The sequence below is a fragment of the Drosophila simulans genome, chromosome 2R (assembly GCF_016746395.2).
Source record: "Drosophila simulans strain w501 chromosome 2R, Prin_Dsim_3.1, whole genome shotgun sequence".
NCBI classification, from domain to species: domain Eukaryota; kingdom Metazoa; phylum Arthropoda; class Insecta; order Diptera; family Drosophilidae; genus Drosophila; species Drosophila simulans.
Genome location: NC_052521.2, coordinates 13,959,585 through 13,981,567, shown reverse-complemented (window position 1 = coordinate 13,981,567; position 21,983 = coordinate 13,959,585). Strand labels below are relative to the sequence as shown.

General features: G+C 40.3%; 1 protein-coding gene across 3 annotated transcripts in view; it reads left to right on the top strand.

Moving 5' to 3' along the window:
* The first annotated feature begins 8,128 nt into the window (after window positions 1–8,128).
* The window catches only part of LOC6734804 (putative polypeptide N-acetylgalactosaminyltransferase 9), a 58,087-nt gene continuing 44,232 nt past the window's right edge, over window positions 8,129–21,983 (top strand). For all 3 annotated transcript variants that reach the window (XM_016181792.3, XM_016181793.3, XM_016181794.3), the window contains exon 1: window positions 8,129–8,634. The gene's annotated coding sequence lies outside the window, so the exon portion shown is untranslated. The remainder of the gene's footprint in view (window positions 8,635–21,983) is intronic.

Sequence of the window (21,983 nt, the reverse complement as noted above, 5' to 3'; positions counted from 1 at the left end):
CAGGTAATCCATACTCAGCGACTTAAGCTTCTACAGGGGTTTAGACGAAAGAGTATCTTGAAAAATTCCTAATTTATTACAATTTCTGTAAATTTATAATTCTTTCTAGAAACTCTCTTTCCTAAGTATTTATAATTGGTTTTAAAAATGTAACAAGCTTTACTTATTTCCTTTTTTTTAAACTACGCATGCCTAAAGGAGTCCTGGCCTTAAACCGGGCACACTTAATCATCTGGCCATTTGGCCAAACCTTCATCTTAGCGCACCTCATTAATGCCATATAAATGAATTTTGGCTTGGCAAGCGACTTGAACTCTGAACTCCAGTTCTCCAGTTCTCGAAATTCAGGCTCCGGCGAACGCGAAATTAATTAACGTTGCTGCAAACTTTTGCCACTAAAATCTTTTGTCATAGTTTCCCAACAGTTCCATTTTGGTGACCCTCTGCCAACTCCGTTCCTTGCCCGCTCTCCCAGCTCTCAAGTTTTCCAGAACGGAAAAATGTCACGCAAATAACAAAAGCAACATTTGCCAAGAGGAAGGGGTTCGAAAGCGTTCAGGAGTGAGCAAACAAAACTTAAAACTGGCTGGCAGCCATTTTGCGCAAAGTGTTTCAGTCCGATCCACTGCATCCTATTTTCCTCGCATTTCCCCGAAAAAAAAAAAAATTCCCCGAGGACAGTCGGTCATTTTGGCCTTTTTCTTTTCCCACCAAAAGTGGAAAGCAACCAGGAAACTGCGTGGCATTTGTTTTTCTTTCGCTGAACCTTGACTTTTCCGAAGGAAAAGGCAGAGCCTTTAATTATTTTTCATTTTTTTACCGATGGTCCAGAGCGAGGGCTTAAATGCACAATTAAATGTTTAAGTGGCACAAAGAAAAGCTCAAGGAAGGGAAAATTTCCCGAGGCATAAATCGCTGGACTTACACTGCGAGCAATGCAATTGATGCAATTGCTACGTTTCATTTGCTTCACCCGCGCGTTTGTGTTTGTTTGCTTGTTTGTTTGTTGCCCTGTGTTTGCCGCCGAAATTGAATTTCTCTCTCGCTCAGCGGAAAACAATAAACAAGCCAAGTGAAAGGCGACGGAGCGCAGCGGAGAGAAAGAGAAAAAGATGGATGGTCGAAGGAGGAGAGAAAGGAAAGAAAGTGCGCGGAAGGAAACCAAGGTAACCAAGTTGCGTATACGCCACGTTGCCCTCGGACTGATTTTTGTTTTATGCAGCTTCTCGAAAATGGGTAAAGTTGATCTCTTAGTCGATGTTGTAAGGAAAGATTTTTATGGCAAGATTTTTTTGAAAATTATATATATTTGAAAACGGATTTTCAAGTATGCTAGTATGATTGATAAATAAACTGTGTGTTTATACATTATCTTCTTCAAATAATTCGATTAAAAAGAGAAAATCATATTAAAAACTTTTCACTCGCGAAAAGGAGTGTATCTGTTAAGTGGCCCTAACTAAAGTATTTTGCTGTACCCTTCTCCTTAGGGCTTTTTGCCCGCCTGGCATCGCTTTTCTTGGCACATTGTTTGGCCAAAACGGAAGGAAACACTTTCATTATCACTTTGGCGCTGCAAATTTATAGCGTCACTCGAGCGAAGTCGAAACCCCTGAGAGGCAAGTGCACGTATTCCGCGGATATCATCGTCGTCGAGCGAGGAGCGTGCAAAATTTAAAGTAAAGCGAAGAGCGATAAAGGCATTACTGGGAACGCTTACGCAATCACCTCGCCCAATCGATGTCGACCTGGAAAGTCAATGGATTTCGGGCAGTTCAAGACGAATCATGGCGGCTTTCATTGGATTACTAGCCATTCCTCTTCGGCATTTTCTTGGCTGAGCAGCTCGGCGACGTAGAAGAAACAGCTGAGTCAAGGAGCAATGGGGCAAGAACTATAAATCCAAGTTGGTTGCAACATGATCGATAACCAAGGATTCTTGATCTCACCACAGAGTATTTCCCAAGTTCCTGAGACTGCTCTTTGATGTTGGCCCTGATTTTACCGTGTACTCAACTTGCCCCACGGGATATTAAGCTTTTCAACTCAAGATATCTTAACTGTCCACCAATATTATCATTTCTTAAACCTAATCCTTTTCCTTCATTCCTTGACCAGATATTCCACTCCAGATTTACGAGTCTTATTTTCGACTGTTTTCTGTATATCTTGTCTTTCTGTTATTTGTCTCCTCCTTTTTCGTTTTAGTGTCTTGTTTTGGCTGTAACAATTTGCGGAAATTAGCCAAGGTGTTTTATGGTCATCACCATCGACTCACCCTCTCTGTCCACTATTACAGTCATCGGATGAAGGAGCCGTGGCACTACGAAGTGGATTGTTGTTCGGCAACGTGGAAATGTTTACTTTTTCTTCGGTTTGCTTTTCCAACACTCTGTACCGAACGATGAGCTCTGCCTTTGGGGGCTTTTTAATTGAGGTCTAAGCTGTAATTAAGCAGCTCGGCCTTTTGCCATGTGCTCTAATTCTATTTTTGCAGTTTAATGAAGTCCTTGGGCTGCAGGACGTTCCTCTGTCCGTCGCTCCGTTCGTCCTTTCGTTACCTGTCACCTGGGCAAATTGGTTGGCATTATTCATTCACTGTCCTTTAAAGCTCTGGCTAAGGCCGGCGATATGGCCTGCCACCCAGTCGTTGTTCTGACCCGGCTTAAATGCCAATATATCACTGGCTAACAACGCCGGTTTCCGTCTGCAGGATTTTAGCACAAACGTGGCTAACATACAGTTTTGGATATTGAAATACATATTAATTTCCCAATTTTTAAAACCTTTTGTCTGCTGAGAAATATGTATTAGAATAATGATTAAAAACGTTTTAAATGTTTTTGTTGATTAACTAATGAAGTCTTAAATCTTCAGTATATTTTGTACATTAAAAAGTACTAAGTATGTAGTACTAATATTTTAGCCAGCACTGTGCTAACTACTATCCACAGTGTTGGTGTTGTGGCGTATAACATGGATCACACACACATGTCTTCACAGGATACTAATTATGATTGCGGTGGCATGGCAAGGACATTGAAGCGTCTGTTCGTCCTTGCTCCTGCATCAGCCAGATGAATATATCCACCTGTGCGTATACGTGTGCATAAGCCGATGCCTGTGAGTGGAGGGGCTTTAAGAGCATTCTCACAACTCCAATAAATGGCGCACCCGGTGAAAGGATATATACCTTTTTTTGATGAGATTTCAGCTTGAGCTGGAAGTGAACTACTCCATGAGCCATCTTTAATCTTCTTTTCAGCCAGCTAATTAAATTGTAATCCTTCTCCTGTTTTTGGCCAGCTACTCGGACTTCTTGTTGCATTTTCTTTTTAAAGTTCTTTTAAGTGGCTTAACGGCTGCCTTTACTGGCTGGCTTTCATTATTTCACCTTTGTACGAAATTTTCAGTTAAAGTATTTGTATGCTTTTATTTATACTTAAGTTCTTAATTAACAAGTAAGTTAATTACTTACTACTGTAATTAGGACAACCTTGCCAGCACATTTATCAATCTCTTTTTTAAAGTTAACCTCCAATTATCGACCTTTGTTGGGCAACTCATCACGAAGAACCCCATTTGGACCAACTGTTTTAAGCCCCTATATACTTGGCCAAACTTCAAGCACCTTCCTAACGATAACCCCTGGGTATTTCAATTCAACTTGGTAACAAATCGCCGGGCCCCATCCTCAGCCCTTTGCAATTCAATAAAGAACTCAGCCCCAGAGTCGGGGACCATCATAAATTTTCGTCATTCTCAGCTGCACCTTTGGCCGAATACATCTTACCATTTACCCAAACATTTTCGCCTACCCTTTTACCCACCGCAAAACACCTGTACTGCCACGCCCCGCTCCTAGAGCCATTTGTCAGCGAAGGGGGGCGGTTTTCAGAAGGAGCACGGAGTATCCGAATAGGAATAGCTGCCAAGTCATGTCACTGCCTGCTCATCTACATACACGCAGAGATCCTGCGCCAGGATACGAGGCAACTCGTATGCGAAAATACCTTCGTGACTCTGTGCCAACTACGTGTTGGGACGACCTCCTCGTCCCTACCGCCCCCACTAGTTTTCCCCATTCGCGACTTATATTTACTGTTTTTCAAATTGCACTTTTCAACTTTTGGCTGCCAGCGCCACTTTTTTTTCCAGATCCAGACCAACACCCCTGGCTTTTTGCCCATGTGTTTATGGCTTCTTAATTGTGTGTCCTGGGCAAAAACTTTTCCGGTTCGGATAGATTTTTTTTAATATTTCCGTGACTTTGACAGTTTACGTTAATCTCAGTTGTCGGCGGAGGGCTGCGATAAATTCCCGTAATCAGGTTGATATTAATATTGATTAATTACCCGTCATGTTTGCACATATTCCTACCATGAATATTGTTTTTAAAAATAATTAAAATGTTTTTATCCATTCAATGCCCGATTGGTTGGCATAATTGAGCAGCTTAATTGAGCATAAATGCAATGAACACAACTATTGATGGGATGATTAACTGGGATAAATAAGGACACTATGTGGACTGAATTGATTATGGAAGAGTGAATACAAATGCGAAATTGAATCTCATGGGAAGGTTTAAAATGTATACTTAATTTAGCACTAATAAATTACAAACTGCCTATACAAAACGTATTTATTGAGCCAAATTGATGTATTACATAAAATCGTACGATGGCCAAGGAACTTGGCTTTCATTAAAAGTCGTTTATGAAATAAGACCTTAATAGTTTAACTTTTACCATAACATGCTTCGATTTGAATAATTAAACCAGAGCTTTTGATGTCGTTTTAAGTCTCTTAGATAATTTGTGAGCTTGTGCTTAATTCCCAGAGGGATCAAATTGCTTTGCAGGCAGTCCTGTTTGTGCTGGAATTTTAATTGGTTGCAAAATCAATAATCAGCAATGCGGCATAAACTATTTATGTGTGTCAAACCAATTGCGAACCGACCTGCGGCCCACAAGTTAAATTCTCTAAACTAACACAAACACCAGCTAAGTACACACACTCGCACACATGAAAACTTCCGCTCACTCACACCAATGAACGGAAACAAAACTTGAGTCAAGAGTTATGGCAGGCAAATTGACTTGAGAACATTTTTTGCTGCAAAGTATGCAACGATTTTTCGGCACTCCATTTATGTTTGTGTGTGTTTGTGTGTGTTTTTCGGGTGTTTTCCAGTGAATTTGAGGGGGCGGGGGGAGTTGGGGCTGCCTAGCTAAGCCGAGTCAAAATCTAATTGGATTTGTGCTCACTCAATGAACTGCAAACGAAAAGTGTTTTATATGATTATTCGTCTGGGAGCCTCCGGGGACCCGAGAAATGAACATTTTTATTTCCATTTTGCACTTGCCATACTCCATTAAACCAAAGTGCAAGTGTTTGCAAAATATGCAAGAGAGCAACTACAGTGGGCAAATAATAAGGTTATGAAAGTAGGTGAACGAGAATAAAATTACTTTTAAATAGGTTTTTAAATATAACTGGTAGTATGCCTGAATTTATTTGATTTTGGTTTTGAATTTGTTTGTAATAAATATACATTTTTATGTACTTCCCAGTCCCAGTGTATTTGTTAAAATACGTTTTTTTTCTTCTTTCGCTGTTGCTGTTCACTTATTGAGCGCCCTTGTGAAGGCGACAAAATATTTGCCACGCGACATTTCCAGCAATTAGGCGTAAAAACACGTAGCCAAGAATGGCGAGCGGAATACCAGGGCATACTGCGGAATCGGTGGGTTTATCATAGCGAAAATCAACGCCAGCTGGAAAAAAAAGGGAGCAGTGCAGTCTGTAATGAGACGGAAAGCGAGCGCCAATCGCTGCAATTAAAATTAATTACAGTATTTGTCAGCTTAGCCCGGCTAACTAACTAACTGGCCACCAGTAAACCTGCAATCTGGCCAGGATCCATTCAAAACAACGGGCGCGGCGGAACGGGGAAATCGGGGTGTGGGAGAGCTGCTTTGATTGCAATCGCGATCGTTAATTAAATGTCGAAAGGAATGTTGTTGTTGCAGCTTGTGTTTGTGTTGCAGATGTTGCAGCAGCAGTTACTGCCGGTGCCTCCTGTGCGTAAAGATCAGCCAAAATGGATAAGGGCCCGGTTGCTCTTGCCGCTGGCTATTTATATCTGCAGCACGTTGTTGCACGCAATGTAATGTACATATAACCAATGTTGCGCCCCAGCAGTTGTTGTTGCATCTGCTGCTGTTGTTGCTGCTGCTGCTGCCGTTGCTGCTGCGGGCATTATCGCCCTTGATCTTGGCTAAATCGAAATCGCCGGCGTTGCGTGAAGTGTTGCAAATGAGTTTTTGTCTGGGGCGTGCATTGCATTTTCAATTGGTCGGCAAATTGGCAGCGCCAACGAAAGCAGCCATCAAATCAAAATCACAGGTGGCACAGCTGTATTGAAATTGGCATTTTCCAGCAATTTGGGTACCGAGCATCATTTTAAAAATGTTTTCGACACCAAAAGGGGATTGCTTCATTAATTGAAATAGCAGACTTAATTAACCTAAATAAGCGAAAGAAATTCAAATTCCATAATAACAAACAGTGAAAATATAATCATTGAAATGTCATGCAATATTTCAACTTTGAATAGAATTTATCGAACTTCCGTAAGCCTTGAAAATGTTTTTATATTGATACTATTTATTAGCTTTATGGTGAAAGTACTTAATATCAAGCTACACATGATCACACTAGCTCATCCATTTATTGCCAATATTTGCAATGCACATTGTTTATGGCCAAATGCAGTTGTGCAAACAGAAACTTGAGCTATCAATATATGACAACAAGCAGCGAAAAACTCGAGACTCGTTTTGAGGCCAAGAAAACTTTTTCGCTGCATAAGAAAAACTAATGAAAAATGCGGCGCAGAGGAAAAAGTTGATTGGTGTCGTCCCAGCATTCACCCAATCCTCCACCCATGCTGGCCCAAAACTTGGCCATGTTTCAATTGAAAGAGCCAAACAAAACCAATGAAAAGTCCATAACGAACGGCGGGCGGAAAATGCGGAAAATAGAGGGGGTGGTGCCAAAGCGAAGCAATTGAAAAACAGCTTCCGTCGGTGTTGCAAATTGTCAATTTCGTGGTCCGTTCTTTACACATCACAATTGCTATGTCAAATGCAATGAATGTTGGTAGCCAAACGCAAATAGATTCTGTCGTCAACTTCTAAAAAAATGTCGATTAAATAAAGTTAATTAATATTAGTCTTTATTAAATTTCCACAAAAATATGGTTACTTTCCTGCGGCAAAACCGCCCTCAACATACCATCCCCACCCCCCCGCAAAAGCAAAAACAAGGCAAACAACTTCAATATGCAAATGAGCCACGTGCAAGCCGATTTGAAGATGGCCAACGACAAGTGCAGTGGCCAACACGTTCGAGTTGCAGTTCGAGTTGCAGTTGCCAGCCGGCTTAAGAGTCGCGAACGAGTTCGATGTTGCAACAGTGATGAGCAGCGCAGCCCACTAAAAGCTAAAGAAAGTTAGTAAAACTAAAGGCTAGTATATCATAAGCTATAAGCTATGCTGCAACAAACTTAACAAATTAACAAACTTAACAAGCTTAACAAAATAGAAGCGCAATTTAAACATATTTATATTAATCGAGACATTCTGAATATATGCATTTATAATAGTTAGTTGTAGTATTAGTTAGTTAGCTTAGTTAACCTCGCTTGGTATTTTTGTGTTTTATTTGGATTGCTTGAATTTAAACAGATTTATTGGGCATTCCCAGGATGAAGAGTGAGGACCTTCCGGGAAAATCTTATCCTGTCTTTGCGACATGACAGTCTCCGTCAGTCTCCTCCTCCCACGCGCCTAATAACCCACGAGGGTGGACCGCTCTTGCAATCCCATTTCAAATTCCATATCCATTCCATTTGGCGTATACGGGCTCATTTGTCATTCACAGGCTGAGAACAACAATGTCTGGGGCAACAACAAAGAGTCTTGCTGTGTGTGTGTGTCTGCGCTTATCAGCGAGTGTTTATCAGAAGGAGCGAAGTGACCCACACAACAACCCCCGCCAACCCACTTGCAACTCGAACATCGAACCTGGGGCTGCGAACATGTTGCGAGCCACTGTTGCCGGCTAAAACTCCAATGGAAAATACTCAGTCGATTTTTGACCGTCAAATCAGCAGGTTGCGGTCGGTCCGTTAGTGTGAGTGGGAGAGCGCGCGTGCTAAGGTGAATTGTGAATCCGTTGCATTTCTCTTCCTCTTCCACTCTTCACACCTACGCAGAGGTGTGTGCGTGTGCGTGCCTGTCTGGCTGTGTGTGTGTGAAATAATGAAATAACGAAATAACAACAGAAGCAACACAAATCACAGTCAGCTGTGAAGTTTCTTTCAATGTGTGAAATCATATATGCAAATGGCAAAAATAAGCAGAAATTACAAATTAATAGTGTGAAAAATTCATACACAAATTAAAGCATGCTAATCGAAATAGCTCAAAAAGCAACTGAGTAAAAATCAAAGCATACAAAAAACAGCCGCTGGGTATAATTTTTTTTGTGAAACTCGCCAACTGAACTGGAACTTGGGAATTTTTGACAGCAGAATCAAGGAGCAAAGCGGAGAGCGAAAGGCGGGTAAGTTTATTTTTTTGTTAGAACTAACGGAGAAGAGCTTGTAAACACGCGACCCGGCAGCATGCCATCCCTTTCCCACTCACCTTGCACCTGTCGCTCTCCCTTCGGTCCTCGTCCTCTCCCTTTTCCGCCCCCTGGCGCCATCTCTCTCCCGCCTGACAGCATATCAAACAAAACATTCATGTTTGCAGTGTTGTTTGTTTGTTTGTTGCCTTGGTGCTCGTGCACCGTTAGCTTGGGCCGACATTTTACAATGCTTCCCCGCTTCTTTCGCCACCTCTTCTTCTTCTTTCAGCTCTTGTTCTTGTTCTTGTTCTTGCTCTTGTCTTAGTGTTAGTATTGGTTCCCTGTAAACTCACTTCCTCATTTTCAACTTTTCAACGGGCTTTCGACTTTGTCTGCGGGCTAAAAACAAAAACTAAACGAAACATAAATATGCATTCCGTCTGAGATAGTTGTTACACGCCGGAAAATATTATTTATATTTATATTTAGGTTTTTCAAATGAAAATACTATATTTCATTGGGCAGCTTTTGCGGCTTAAAAACCTGACATGGAATAAATATCATTTTTCATTTAAAAAAAAAGGAATAAATATGTATGTCAGGGTTTTTGAACCGACAAAACTACATTTTTTAGTTTAGTATTTTGCAAATGCTTAAATTTTTTACTTTCATATTCCTATAGTTATTCAAATGTAAAACAATCGAAGTGGGAGTATAGTTTTTAGAGGGCTAGATAAAATTGGCTTGGTCGTACTTGACGAGGGTTTAAAAAGTTGTGTGCGGAAGAAATGTGAGGTTTTGTTTGCAAATTACTTTTTATTGGCCATTTCCTTGACTTTGCCGACTCTCCCCGGTTTTTTTGCTGTTTTTTTTAGGCACTTTTGCAAAGAAAAATCAATAAATTTCATTTGATTTTTATAGTCGCCTTCTGCTCCGCTAGCAGCTGTGCCCGTGTTTGGCTTTTGTATATTTGTGTATTTCTGTGCGAGAAAAACCCTTGAATGGGTCCGCTTTGTTTTTGCCTCTGGCTTTGCCATGGCAGCACTTAAGCCACCTCTTCAACTCCCACTCTTTTAGCCTGGTTGCTTGGTTGGCTGGTTGGCCTGTCTGGCTGCGTGCGTTTTGCCGGTTTTTGTTTTGGTTTTGGCTGGAAAAACTCTTTGGCCTAGAATCGCAGGCACAAAAGGCAAGAAGCCAGAATTTCTTCCTCTTTTGTTATTAATTATCAAAGACTGTTGGTTGTTAGTCGGAGCCGCCTAGATTAGACAGTTGATTGTGGCATGGATTGGTGTCACGGCTGAAATGGGAGGCTTCACCTATACAGCCGTCTAATTAATCAGAAATTTTTATTATATATTAGATTGTGTTTTTTTTTGGCATAAATAGGAACCAGTTCAGCTGGTCAAGTATTATTTTCAACTGGTTTGTGGGGCGACTGTCTTTGCCAGTGGGTCTTGTGTAAAATTAGATTAGATAAGATTAGATTGCTTATATACGTTTGTACATATATCTTTGGGGGCAAGGCTTATCTTTTTGCCATAGTCGGAAAGTCATCACTGTGGAATATTTTGTTAGCTAAAAAAAGACAACTCCTCATCTGTCCTTTATTGCCAAGCAATTAGCTGATTATGTATATCAATATTTATATAAAAGCCGCATGATATATGCATTCATATTTATATTTGCTTTTAAGACTCTGCTGTCCTTGCAATGCTAACTTTTTCAGTGTGTTTTTTCTGCTTAATTTGAAAGTTCGTTACATTTTTATTTCCAGTAATCATTTACTAAATGTAGCCATTTCAATTAAGCCGAGTCCCTTTGACAAGGGAAAATGTCGCTTGTGTTAATGGGAAACCCCCTTTTTCCTATCCTTTCTTCTTGGCCTATATACCCATTTAGTATTTGCTTAATTTCATAAAATTCACCTTCATCGCTGTCACTTGTCGTTGGTTGCCAGTGCCGACGAGGTCTGCGTTTAATTTCATTTCCATTTTCATAAGAACGGGTTTCAGGTGAGAAAATGCTTGAGTTCAGAGGTCTTTTCGGCTCTTTGACTCGTTTGATGCTTGGCTGCATCATTAAGAAGCAGCAACGGCAATTAAATTTAATTATTTATGTCGGCCACTGGCGTCTGGGTGAGGAAGAAAGGGTAAAGGTTGGGCCAAAGGTATGACCAAAGATATAGGCGGCCACCTGTGGTGTTGATCAGGCGGCAAAAGTTGAAGCGCTTGCCATTTATGTTAATTTCGATGAATTAATCACTCCGCATATTAGCATGTCTTTTGACTTTTGGCTTACATCATGGGCTCCATTCTTCTCAGCCTGCGCTTCGTGATATCATGGCTTATACTATATACTATAGTTGTGGTATAATATCGAGCAGGTGCCAGCTGAAGTTCCAATTCTTCTCGTACGGCCGCTTCTTCGCTCGAATTTCGCACGTCTGCACGTTCTCTATTGGATATAAGCAAATAGTGAAGAAAAACTAGAACTAGGAAAACAGTTTAGTTTGCAGCAAAAAAAGAAAAAAAAACGAGCAAAAACAGTTGTCAAAATGTGGTACATGGGAAAATAAAAGTGTTATACAATATTCTTTGTCTCTTCTGGCTGGTTGCACGTTTCGACTTCGCATCGAATTGCCAGCTGGTATCTCTAATGTATGGCGGAATGCTGAAGGGATTGATGGGCGTGCCAAGAAGGGGGCGGAGTGCCAGGCCGGATCGGTTGTCAAACGGAAATGCTATGCGGCACGTTCAAGTGGATAGGCGGTACTGATAAACTTAACCCTAACCCAGTTAGGAGCACTTCTGATAAGTTCTTCGAGTGGATGGATGGATGGAAGTATCCAATTTGGACAGACAAGAGACACGTCGTTTGAATTCCTGGTTACTAACTTGTTAGGAAAAGATACATCAAATGTAATGTAGTGAATTAATCAACGTTGTTTTGCACATTCGTTTGTTTTGTGATTTTATTTTTAGATACCTTTCTACAAGATTCTTCTCAATTGCCCCGACTCTTGTTGGTTTTCTCTTTCGCTGCAATCTATTTACAACTGACCTACTAATTTATCTCTCCAAGAAAGTTGCTCCTTCGGCGAATCCTTTGCACACAAAAGCTGAACCGTAACTCCTTCCTGCTAACAAAACGAGATCTTTTGTCAAAACTTGCGTTGCTTTGGTCTTCTGCTGATTTCGGGTTTATTTTTCATGTTTTATGTTTTGTTTGCTTCTGACTGGCCCCTTTATAATTCGGCTTCCCTTAGCTGATAACAATGCAAAACAAAACTTTTTAGCAGGCTTTTATATGTACTCGTACTTTGCCCACACGTACACTAATTCATTGTGGAGCCACTCCACTCCATCTCAATGTTGGTAGAACATTTTGGCAACTGCTTTCAGCTGCTCATGCCTTTTTGGCTCCTTTATTGTGCGCAGCGCTCCTCTTGAAAGGAGTGCGGAAAGTCTGACGCGTAATTCATTACTTGTTGAGGGTTCGGTTTGTTCTGGGGCCTTAAGTCGCAGCTTTTGTGTTTCCCTGGCCCTCTGAGGGTTTGCGGAAGTTTCCGCCGCGCGATATCGCACAAACTACTTGTAGTTTCTCTGTCGCTCGCACTTAACTAGCTACTCGCTGGTCGTCTTCTCTAATCTGCCTGCCTGCCTCAATCTGCAATCTCCCCATATATTCCTAATTCAACTTAAATAGCGGTAGTGTAAACAAAGCCAGCAGAAAAATGTTCCAGTGTGATGATAAGCCGTTTCTTGCTTCAAATACAAGCTGATACACATATTTCCGTTCGTCACGAACTTCACTACATAACACTTAAAAGTATGAATGAACAAGATTGCTAAAATATTTAGTGGGTATAACATTACACAGAACAATATTTATTTTATGTTGACTTCAAAGGTTTTTGACCTGTTGACTCTCTTTGAACCTTTTGCCACACCTTTATGTCCTCAACAAACAGCGAAAGATTTTGCAGATACTTTAGTACCGACTTTTGAGTACCTCTACACATAATTGAGTTATATATTATGTTTCATTATATATTTATTTATAGTGTAAGAAATCCTATTAAAAATGCTTGCCCGCACAATATGTATAATCCACACAAGCTGTATAAATATAAATAAATCCCTAAATCGGCAAGATCTTCACTTAAATATTTCGCTGCTCATTTCGTATTCACAAGTTGCTGAGGAGTATTCCCAGTGCGGGATCCTTGGGGTCATATATTCCAAATGAATACATTGTTTAACCATTATGTCAGGCCCACATGCGAAGGCTTTCTTCATAAATTCATAAAATTTCATAAACATAAATTCGCCGACAGTTTACATTTGGTTTGGCATGTGTATATTTATATGGAGGAACCCTTTTGTTTATATGATAATGAGTGCCCACTGCGCCTCTGTGCGGTTTCTGCTGATTTCTGCTGATTTCTCCCAGACTATTCCATCCAATCTATGTATGTATTTTGCCTGCTTTTCAGCCTATTTTGGCCAGAATTCCTTGCCTTCCGTTGGCCAAAAGCCCGTGACATGTGGCGGGGCAACAAGCGGGCTGCTGGCCAATTTATGGCCATGGATACTATAAATTGTGGCCGAGCTATTGATTTGCTGTTGCCATTCTGCTGCTGCGTGTGCTGACAGTTGACAGTTGAGTTACAAGGTCATTAAGTGGGCCGGGGGCACTGCGAGTGCGAGTGGGAGTGGAAGTGGGTGGCAAAAGAGTGGTGATCAGGACCCCCGAGCATGAACCCGTTTTTGTGCGTCATGAGATATAGATACATATGTATGTGTATCTATGTGTTTGTCTGCGCAATTGCGGTTAATGTCCAAAGCATGGATTCATTTCCGTTTTAAAAAATCTTTTTTTTTTGTCTTCTGTTGTCTAAGATTTTTGATTGATTGATGTTTTGGGTTAGAGAGCCTGAAAGGTCACTGGAATGACTGGCAGCAATCCCTCATCTTTTGTTGGTGCCAACAAAAGGAATTCACACAGATTATCCCTCGAATTGAGTTGTTCTGCCCTTTTGTATGCCACCGAGATACCAATCTTTTTGAGCCGTCATTTTTAGCTGGTGTTTCTGCTGTGCTCTGGTATTAGATTACCATTCCTGTTCTGGGTCAATTAGTTTGTTTGGTCAACTGTTTGACACTTCGATAAGGCTCTAACTGGTAATGGAAATGGATGGAAGTGGGTCGCCAGTGGCCTGAAAGTGCAATGTGAAAAGATGCGAACGCTTTCACCCAACTCTCGAGTGGCGAGATACGAGATACAAGATACGCATACTGACAGCTACTTAATCGAAGTAGCCGCAGTCTAAAGTGAAATGCGGCGCAGATTTTTATGCATTTGCAGCTGACCAAAACCAAAACCAAAACCCAGACCCGGACTCCAGATTCGAAACCCAAGATGAGTCGCCTCAGTTTTCAGGGCAGTTGACTGCCGCATTCCACTCAAAAGATGCTGCAGGCCCCAAAAAAAATACACACACTCGTACATGTGTAAGCCAAAGTCTGGTCTTTGGGTACACTGAGAGAATGCTTCTCAGTTTACAAAGTTTCAAGTTTTATCTGTAAAAAACTAACCATTCCTATAGCTACTATTTTAGATAAAATGTAATAGTTTTAAGCAAATTTTCCTGTAATTTTCTATAATTAACAGCAATTTCCTTTACAATCTTTTTGCCCCATTTTTCGCTGTGCATATCTTTGTTTTTGGTGGATGCAGAAGAACCTGTTTGGTTTGGGATTTGGCTTCTTTTTTCCTCTCATTTTTTCTTGTATGTTGAAAATTTACGAGTTTGGCGAATACCCAGCGCGAAGAATTCAATGAACTCGTCTTCTAAGTTGGCTCCGCCGTCTGCCGGGCTAAGTGGGCAGATCCCAGACATGGTCTTAGGCCATGTAAATGGGGGTTCTCAACAACCCACCATCTACCATCCACCAGTCACCATCTACCATTTACCATCCCCTCGCCCAATTCCAGAAATTGCTTTCGAATTGGATTAGCTGCATAAAAAAGTTTCTTTTGTAGGCCCACAAAACTTGTAGGCCGCATGTTGCAGTCGTGTTGATTTGTTGTTGCTGCTTGTCCCAACATTTGTCTTGTCATTGTTTTTACTTTTTTTTTTTGTTTTTTTTTTTATTTTGTTTGTATAGTTTTATAGTTGGCATAGGCCGGAGGATGTCTCGTTTTGGACCTGGTCGGTCGGCAATTAGCAGCGGACTCTGCTCCACTTGCCCCATCGTCTGTGACAAATCAGTGCTTTGGCCGCCCCACCCACTTGCCAAAAGATATTTTTAATTGTGGACAACGCACAATTAGTGCTCAAGTTATAATTAAATGTAGCCAAAGCTCTGATGGCCACTAAGCGACACTAACAGTCAGGCATCTAAGTTTTAATTGCCGTCATTTGCTGAAGTGCCTGAAATGGCACAAATGCCTGAAATGGCAGATGGGGGGAAATGAATGGGGGGAAATCACTATAAATACGTTGTGCGAAAGAAGAGTTTTGAATGCGAATCAGTTTGTGGCCATTGGATGAGACCATTTTGCTGTACAAGTTGATCAGGGTAAACTTAAGGGGCTACATTTAGTTTGAGATATCTTATAGAAATATAAATATAAAGCTAAAATCACAGTACTTTAAAAGCAGCATTCAAATATGTAACCCATAAATATTGAAACAAAATAAACCATTTAAAATAGGCCTTGTATCGACCTCTAAATTTTACATAAATAATCAAATGAAATATTTTCAATTGCTTAAAATCAAAAGCATACAAATTAACATGTGGCAATTCCAAATTGTTTAGAGTCGTTAATATCGAACATCAGCCTTTTGGTTTATTTTTGTTTATAAGCCGAAACGATTCGACAGCAAATCATCTTTTATTCATCGCTTCAGATAATATCCAACTATTTTAATTGAATAAACAATAGACTTTCGAAGCATTTAATTGCCTAGATCACAAAGAGACCAAAAGGTAAAAACATCTTCAATTTATGGCTACAGAAGCAGCAAAGGCAGCAGCTCTAATGACTTGAACTAACCTTCGGCAACAAATCACGGCTGTCAGAAGTGGCGGTAGAAAAATGAAAAATAAATATATGGACAAAAATATAAAATACAAATACAATGGCCAGCAGAAGATTTAATAAACCACACCATACCGACACCGAAAGGCCAATCGAGAGAAACCTGTTGCAATTCGCTGAGTTTGCCTCCAACGGCGACGGGTTTTGTTAGCTTTATGCTTTTCAGCGCTTTGTTTTATATACAAAACTACTCGTGGTTTTTTGTTGCAATGCCACAGTAGTGTGTTCTGCCGGCTCTTGTTCACAGTTTTCCTCTGTTTCGGTTCGGCATTAGGAGACATAAATGTTCATTAAACCGTAACCGCAGCAGCAGAAGCAGCAGCGGCAGAATCACCAGAAGTTGTCAAGCTCTCGAGCTCACCTGAGCCGCACATTGCCGCAAATGCCAATGCAAATGCCTCAGGTGAGCTGAAGTCACCTCGAGCCAACTCGAGAGTTGGCCATATCAGTGGCATTTAACCAGGAAGGTGCCAATGTCGGCCAAATCGAAAACGAAGTCAGAGTGCCCTTTCAAAAATAACTAAAATGTACACACTTATACGTGGTTGCCATTCCATGTGGTTTCTAAATGCAAAACAAAGTACTAAAAGAGTTGTGTAAAGAATGTTTTGAAACTTTTACACATCAATCAATACGGCTGTAAAAAATTGTTTAGATAAAAACTAAGAGCTCAGAACTTAGCTATTTATGTTTATTTTCACGGCTCAAAATAGGCCAAACAAATGGGTTTTTTGCGATTCAATTAAAGTGGTTATTCGATTTTAAGTGAGTACCAATGTTAATTGTTTTTATGTCTAACAGCAAATGGCTAAAATTGCCATTAAATAAGTCACACCCCGGGGTTCTTTTGAAGAGATGTTCAACTCTTTACAACCCGATCCTCGTCAGCTATCAAGCGCAAAAAAGGTTTCAGTTTACAACTGTGGGCCAAAAACAAAAAAAAAAAAGCGTTAACCACCAGAGAGTCAAACGCGCTTTTGGCCTTCGGGCAATAAACTTTACTCAGCCATTGGAGCTTGGGGTATCTTTTCTACTCCAAACTTTTTACATTTGTGGCAAATGTTGCATCATCATTAATACAAAACGACCGCGGCAACAGCAGTACAATCGGTGATGATGTTTCGCTTGGTTGGGGCCTGTGGTCCCCCATCCACAAAAGTACACCCCGCATCTTCTGTGGAGCACAAGCTTTCCACTTCTGTTGCCCTCACTTTGTTGCAAATCGACACTTTCAAATGCAAATGCAGGAGATGATGACAGCAATAGCTTCTCCCATTTTTTCATCAGCCATATACTGCGAAAAATAGGTCTAAAAAAGTGATAAAAGCTATATTTAGTCTTCATATACGACTAATAAGGAAAAATGCTGTTTTTCAATTTGTAGTAAAATATTTATATCTTTTGGCTAAAAGGTAGTTCTTGAAATTGTTCGCTGTGCCTGCGTTTAGCCTTTAAGTTTGAAATGCTAATGGTTATAGCCAGGCCTATGCGAAGGTGCAGTTCATGAGTCAGCCTAACCAGCAAAATGTCAGTGTGATCAAAGTGCAACAGCAGTGGGTTGAGCCCGAAAAGAGAAAAAGAAACAGGCTGCACTCTCCGGCGACTGCAATTTATCACGGGTTGCAACAGAAAATTTGTGAAATGCATTCAGGTGCCGCAAAATATTTAAAGCATGCCAACGGGGCACACAATCTCTGAGTTTAGTGAAGTCATTAAGCTGGAAGTTATGTAAGCCCAACGGATGGTTCGCCATGGGCCAATTTTCCGAGCCCTGCAGCAGCCGCAACATCCAACTACCAACTACCAACATTCAACATCCAACAGCTGAATCTGAAGCTGATTGAGCTGTAATTAGGCGGCTGCTTCATCGGATTGGATCTTGTCGGGTTTTTCTCCACTCTTATTTACTTCTTTTTCACCTGGCGAAGTGTGTGTGTTGCAAGTCTAATTAGATGTAGCCGAGTTGTCAGTGGTTATGTGGGTCGCCTGGTAATCAACACCCGCAAAAATGTGTTACAGATATATGCGCAGATAAAAGTATAATTTGAAAAACTCCCAGCCAAAGGCAGTCAATTTGAAACGAATGCCAGCGAGTCATAAACTGGCATTCCAGGCACGTTGGAAATTAACCAAAAAGGTGGTGTACTGTATACCGTATGCGATATAAATAAAGAAAAAATATAAAAAAAGAAGAACAGAGGCACCAGAATGAAAACCATAACCATCGAATAAAGCGAAAACTGGGCACGGTCCAAGAGGTGTTGAGGTGACCACCACCAGGTGAACAACCGTCTGATTGCCTTTTGGGGATCTTTACAGCTATTTACTTATGCCGGTCTCGCGCCCTCTCTTTCACTCTCTCCGCTGCTGACTCTTTCTTTTTTTTTATTTGTACTCCTCTTTCCAGTGGCCAAAGGCACCTGATTTTTCTTCATTTTTTCCTTCTTTTTATCTGCCAACATGTCGAGCACTCTAATTGTATTTGTTGTCTTCCTTTTTGTTTATAAACAAAGAAAGTTTGTAGAAAAAGTAATTTAAACAACATCGCGGTGGGCGGAATATCTCGTGCTGCTGCAATTAGGGTTTAACCAACTGAAGCTGCAAATGAATTGAAATTGAATCATTATGGGTGCATATTTTATACTTTATTTCAAGTGTAATTAAGTAATTTGCATGGAAGCTGCTGTTTCATTATTATTATTTTACTTAATTAGCGCGCTTGACTGCATGTTTGAGTGTGAAAAGTGTGACTTAAATATTTGTACATCCGTCCATGATTTTTGAATACACAACTTACGATGATTCTTGTAATGCTTTCCTTGCATAACTTTTATTAAAATTCACGGAACATTTCCCGTTCCATCTTTCATAAGTCATGATTATATATCTCTCATATTTTTTTTCCCTTTGAACTCTGGCTAATTTTTTGTATTGCTCGAAGTTATGTAAACTTAATGCCCGCTCCATCGATGCCGGTAGCTCTGGCTTTGGTTCATTCAGATATTTTTTGCCATCATCATCATCTGCCGCCATCGTCATCGTCATCATCTATCCGTTGGATCACTTTCACTGTCATTGGTTCCCCCGGGGCTGTTTCGCATTTTGTTTTTATAGGCATATTTAGTTTTTGCAGTGTTGATATCATCAATGAATAAATGCGATAAATGTTTATTATATTTTTTATGTAGGCCAGTGCTTTTCATTCCCTTTGTAATTCGTGCATGTTTTTCTCTTGGTTTTATCTTTTTTGCTGTTATGATGCACAAGCCGAATATCAAAATTCATTTGTTAAATAATTTTTGTCAAACTTTTGATGTGCATAAATCCAACCAACAACAAAAAAACTGAAACAGAAAAAATGCCCTTTGCACAGCAGTTGCCCGTATGTAAATACGTAAAATGTAAACATTTTTGGCAACGAATGGTCAAATATTTGTTAACAAAGTATACATATGTGTGTGTATAATGAATGGAAAATGTAAAATGAATGGCCACTGGGCAAGGGAGGTGGGGGGGGGAGCTAAATAAAGAATTGTGGCAAGGTGCAAATATTCTGTTTTGTTATCCGTAATGAATGTGTGCAAATAATTGCCGCATCGAGTGCAATGAATTTACAAGCTTGTGTTTCATTCGGTATTTATATCTCAATATTTGCTAAAGCATCCACGTGGACCATCGATCTGACTTTTCTTCGATTCGGTTTCGATAATGTGAAAAACTATCCAGCTTTTTTGTTTTAGAATGCCAAACTCGTTTGTTGGGTGATAAGATGACAGTATTAATTCTATTTTAAATTCTTTTTAATCGATAATCGCGTGTTGATAAGACTCGCTTAATGAGTTGCGTTTCCGCTCGGACCAACGGTAAACAAATGAAGAAGGAACAGAAAAAGATTCATATTTTACTGATAAATGAAGTTGGCACTTTAAAAGGTTAAGTTTATTCAACCAAGTTTAGCTAAGTTGTTTTGTGCGCGTCGTCATTCAATTTAATTAAAGTTTGCATATCTTTGTTTCCAAAGAGAGCCAAGTGTTTGATTATGTTTTCCTAGAATAGTTAAGATATCTGGTTTCCTTAGTTATCTGCGCCACACATTAAATTAATTTCAATTAGTATTTTTGAGTCAAATTTGTTGATAGTCTTCTAAGAATTTGTATATCTGATATACATTTTGGAAATAATGATAAGAAATCAAAGCAGAGTTGTTGGTGAGATCAGCATTAAAATTAAGCTCTTAACTTAATAACTTAACATCAAATTTAAAAACTATTAACATTAATAGCTATTTATTTGAGTTCAGACCGATACCCTTTGCATATGACTAATAGAGCAGTGAATTCTCTTTCCTGCACAATGTGTGTTGCAAGTTTGCGTACATATTTTGATTGAAACTGTAAAGTATCTGTGGCTGTGGGTAGCGACGACAAACTTGTAGATACAGATACTACCCACACACACTCAGATACAGGAAAGTGCAGCAACACAATTCTTCGAGGCCATCGTTGGCGTCACTATAAAATCGCAGCCGCCTCGCCTGCAACTTTTACAATCGCAGCTAATTAGCAAATTCATGCTAATTTCGAGATGTAACAAATAAAATTACAACGTGCACGTGTCGCTTTGTGTAATTAGTTGCAACATGTTGGCAAAAGTTTAAGCACTCGAGTGGGCAGAGATAAGTCCTCGCCTCGTTTGGAGTGATAAAACAAAAGTTATGTGCCATGGGAACGAGAATGCGTTGCTGGAACAACCGCGGCGCACATAATTCATAATGAAGATGTTGTAAGGAGCGATCGCTCCAAAGTCTAGACAAAGGGAGTGCTCGTTTATCACAATGCAAAAATGGGGCTTCCAAAAGGGGCCGGTCCGCGGGTCCACCCAAAAGGAGGAGGTTGCTCCCCGAGATTCCAAAGGAAGTCTGCGCATAATTACATCTCTCAAGACCTGGCCCGGACGTCTCCGCCTCTTTCTATGGACTTTTGAGTGGTGCCCACGGGACACGAGATTCGAAATGGCGGACACATGGGGGAAAGAGTTCATTTTAAATTCTAAAAATATTCGCATAACTTACAATCATGGTTGCAAGCCAACATAAATAGTTTTAATGCATGACGAATTTTTTATTGCTTAAACAAGGTTTATTTTATCTTAAGTAGCCTTAAATACTACTAATGTATTTTGTATATTGTTTGGGTATTAGAACTGGTATTATCTATCCCTATTGACTGTGTATGATACTAGTTCTATGACATTTTTACCTATTTCCGTCGTGTCACGAGGTCATTTCTATTGGAAAACGGACAGCTACTGAAGGCCCAAATCGATTTTAGTTATTGATTGTAATGATTCCTTGGGCCCCATCCTTCATGTCTGCATCCTCTTGGCCTCCATCCATCCATTTTCAGTGCTATGATTAATTTTTGTGTCGAGTCAGGTTTTGTGGGCTTTTGTTGTTGCTGGTGCCTTTTGTGATTTGAAAAATTAGTGCAAACTGCAAATGATCATAAATCAAACAGTTTTGTTGATTGCATTCGAAGTGCCCACAAATTGCATGATTCTGCAATTTGTGGACTGCATCTCCTCGCCAAACCTGCAGTTTGCATTCCCCGGATGCTGCTGACACGACAACAACACTGGAGTCCCATGTCCCTTGGCAGTGGGGCGAAGTGGGGGACATTGGCTGGAATGGGGTAAAGGGCATTCCTGTCCATGTCTCCATGGTAGTTCCGCAAATAATTCGGATTTTTATGAGGCAAAAACAACTGACGAAGAATTATTGGCCAGCGTGTTTATCTTTTTCGGCCCTTTATTGCTAGTCAGCAATTTTTATTGTATTGTAATTAAATGTCGTGTGCAAGGGTAACATTTGAGTAAGACCCGACTTTATCTAAACCTTTGAATGTTTTCCAATGAGATGGCTCTGCTTGTTGTTGCGATGACGAGCCACCGTGATAACTGGTTTTCCAGCTATGTAAATCCACTCTCCGACTTTAGTTAATACACAACGCAAAAAAGAAGCATCGCGTGTTTAGTTATGGCCACACGACCTTCGCTCATCGATGATTATGCGGGATATAGCATTGACCACTCAAAACGGTTCAAGACAATTGCACAAAATTAACTCCCATATCCGATGGTGATGATGATGCTGACGATGATAGCTCCAGTCTCCATGACGTAATCCCAGCACTTTGTCCGCCGATCATTAGCAAATAATTTACGCCATTTATTTT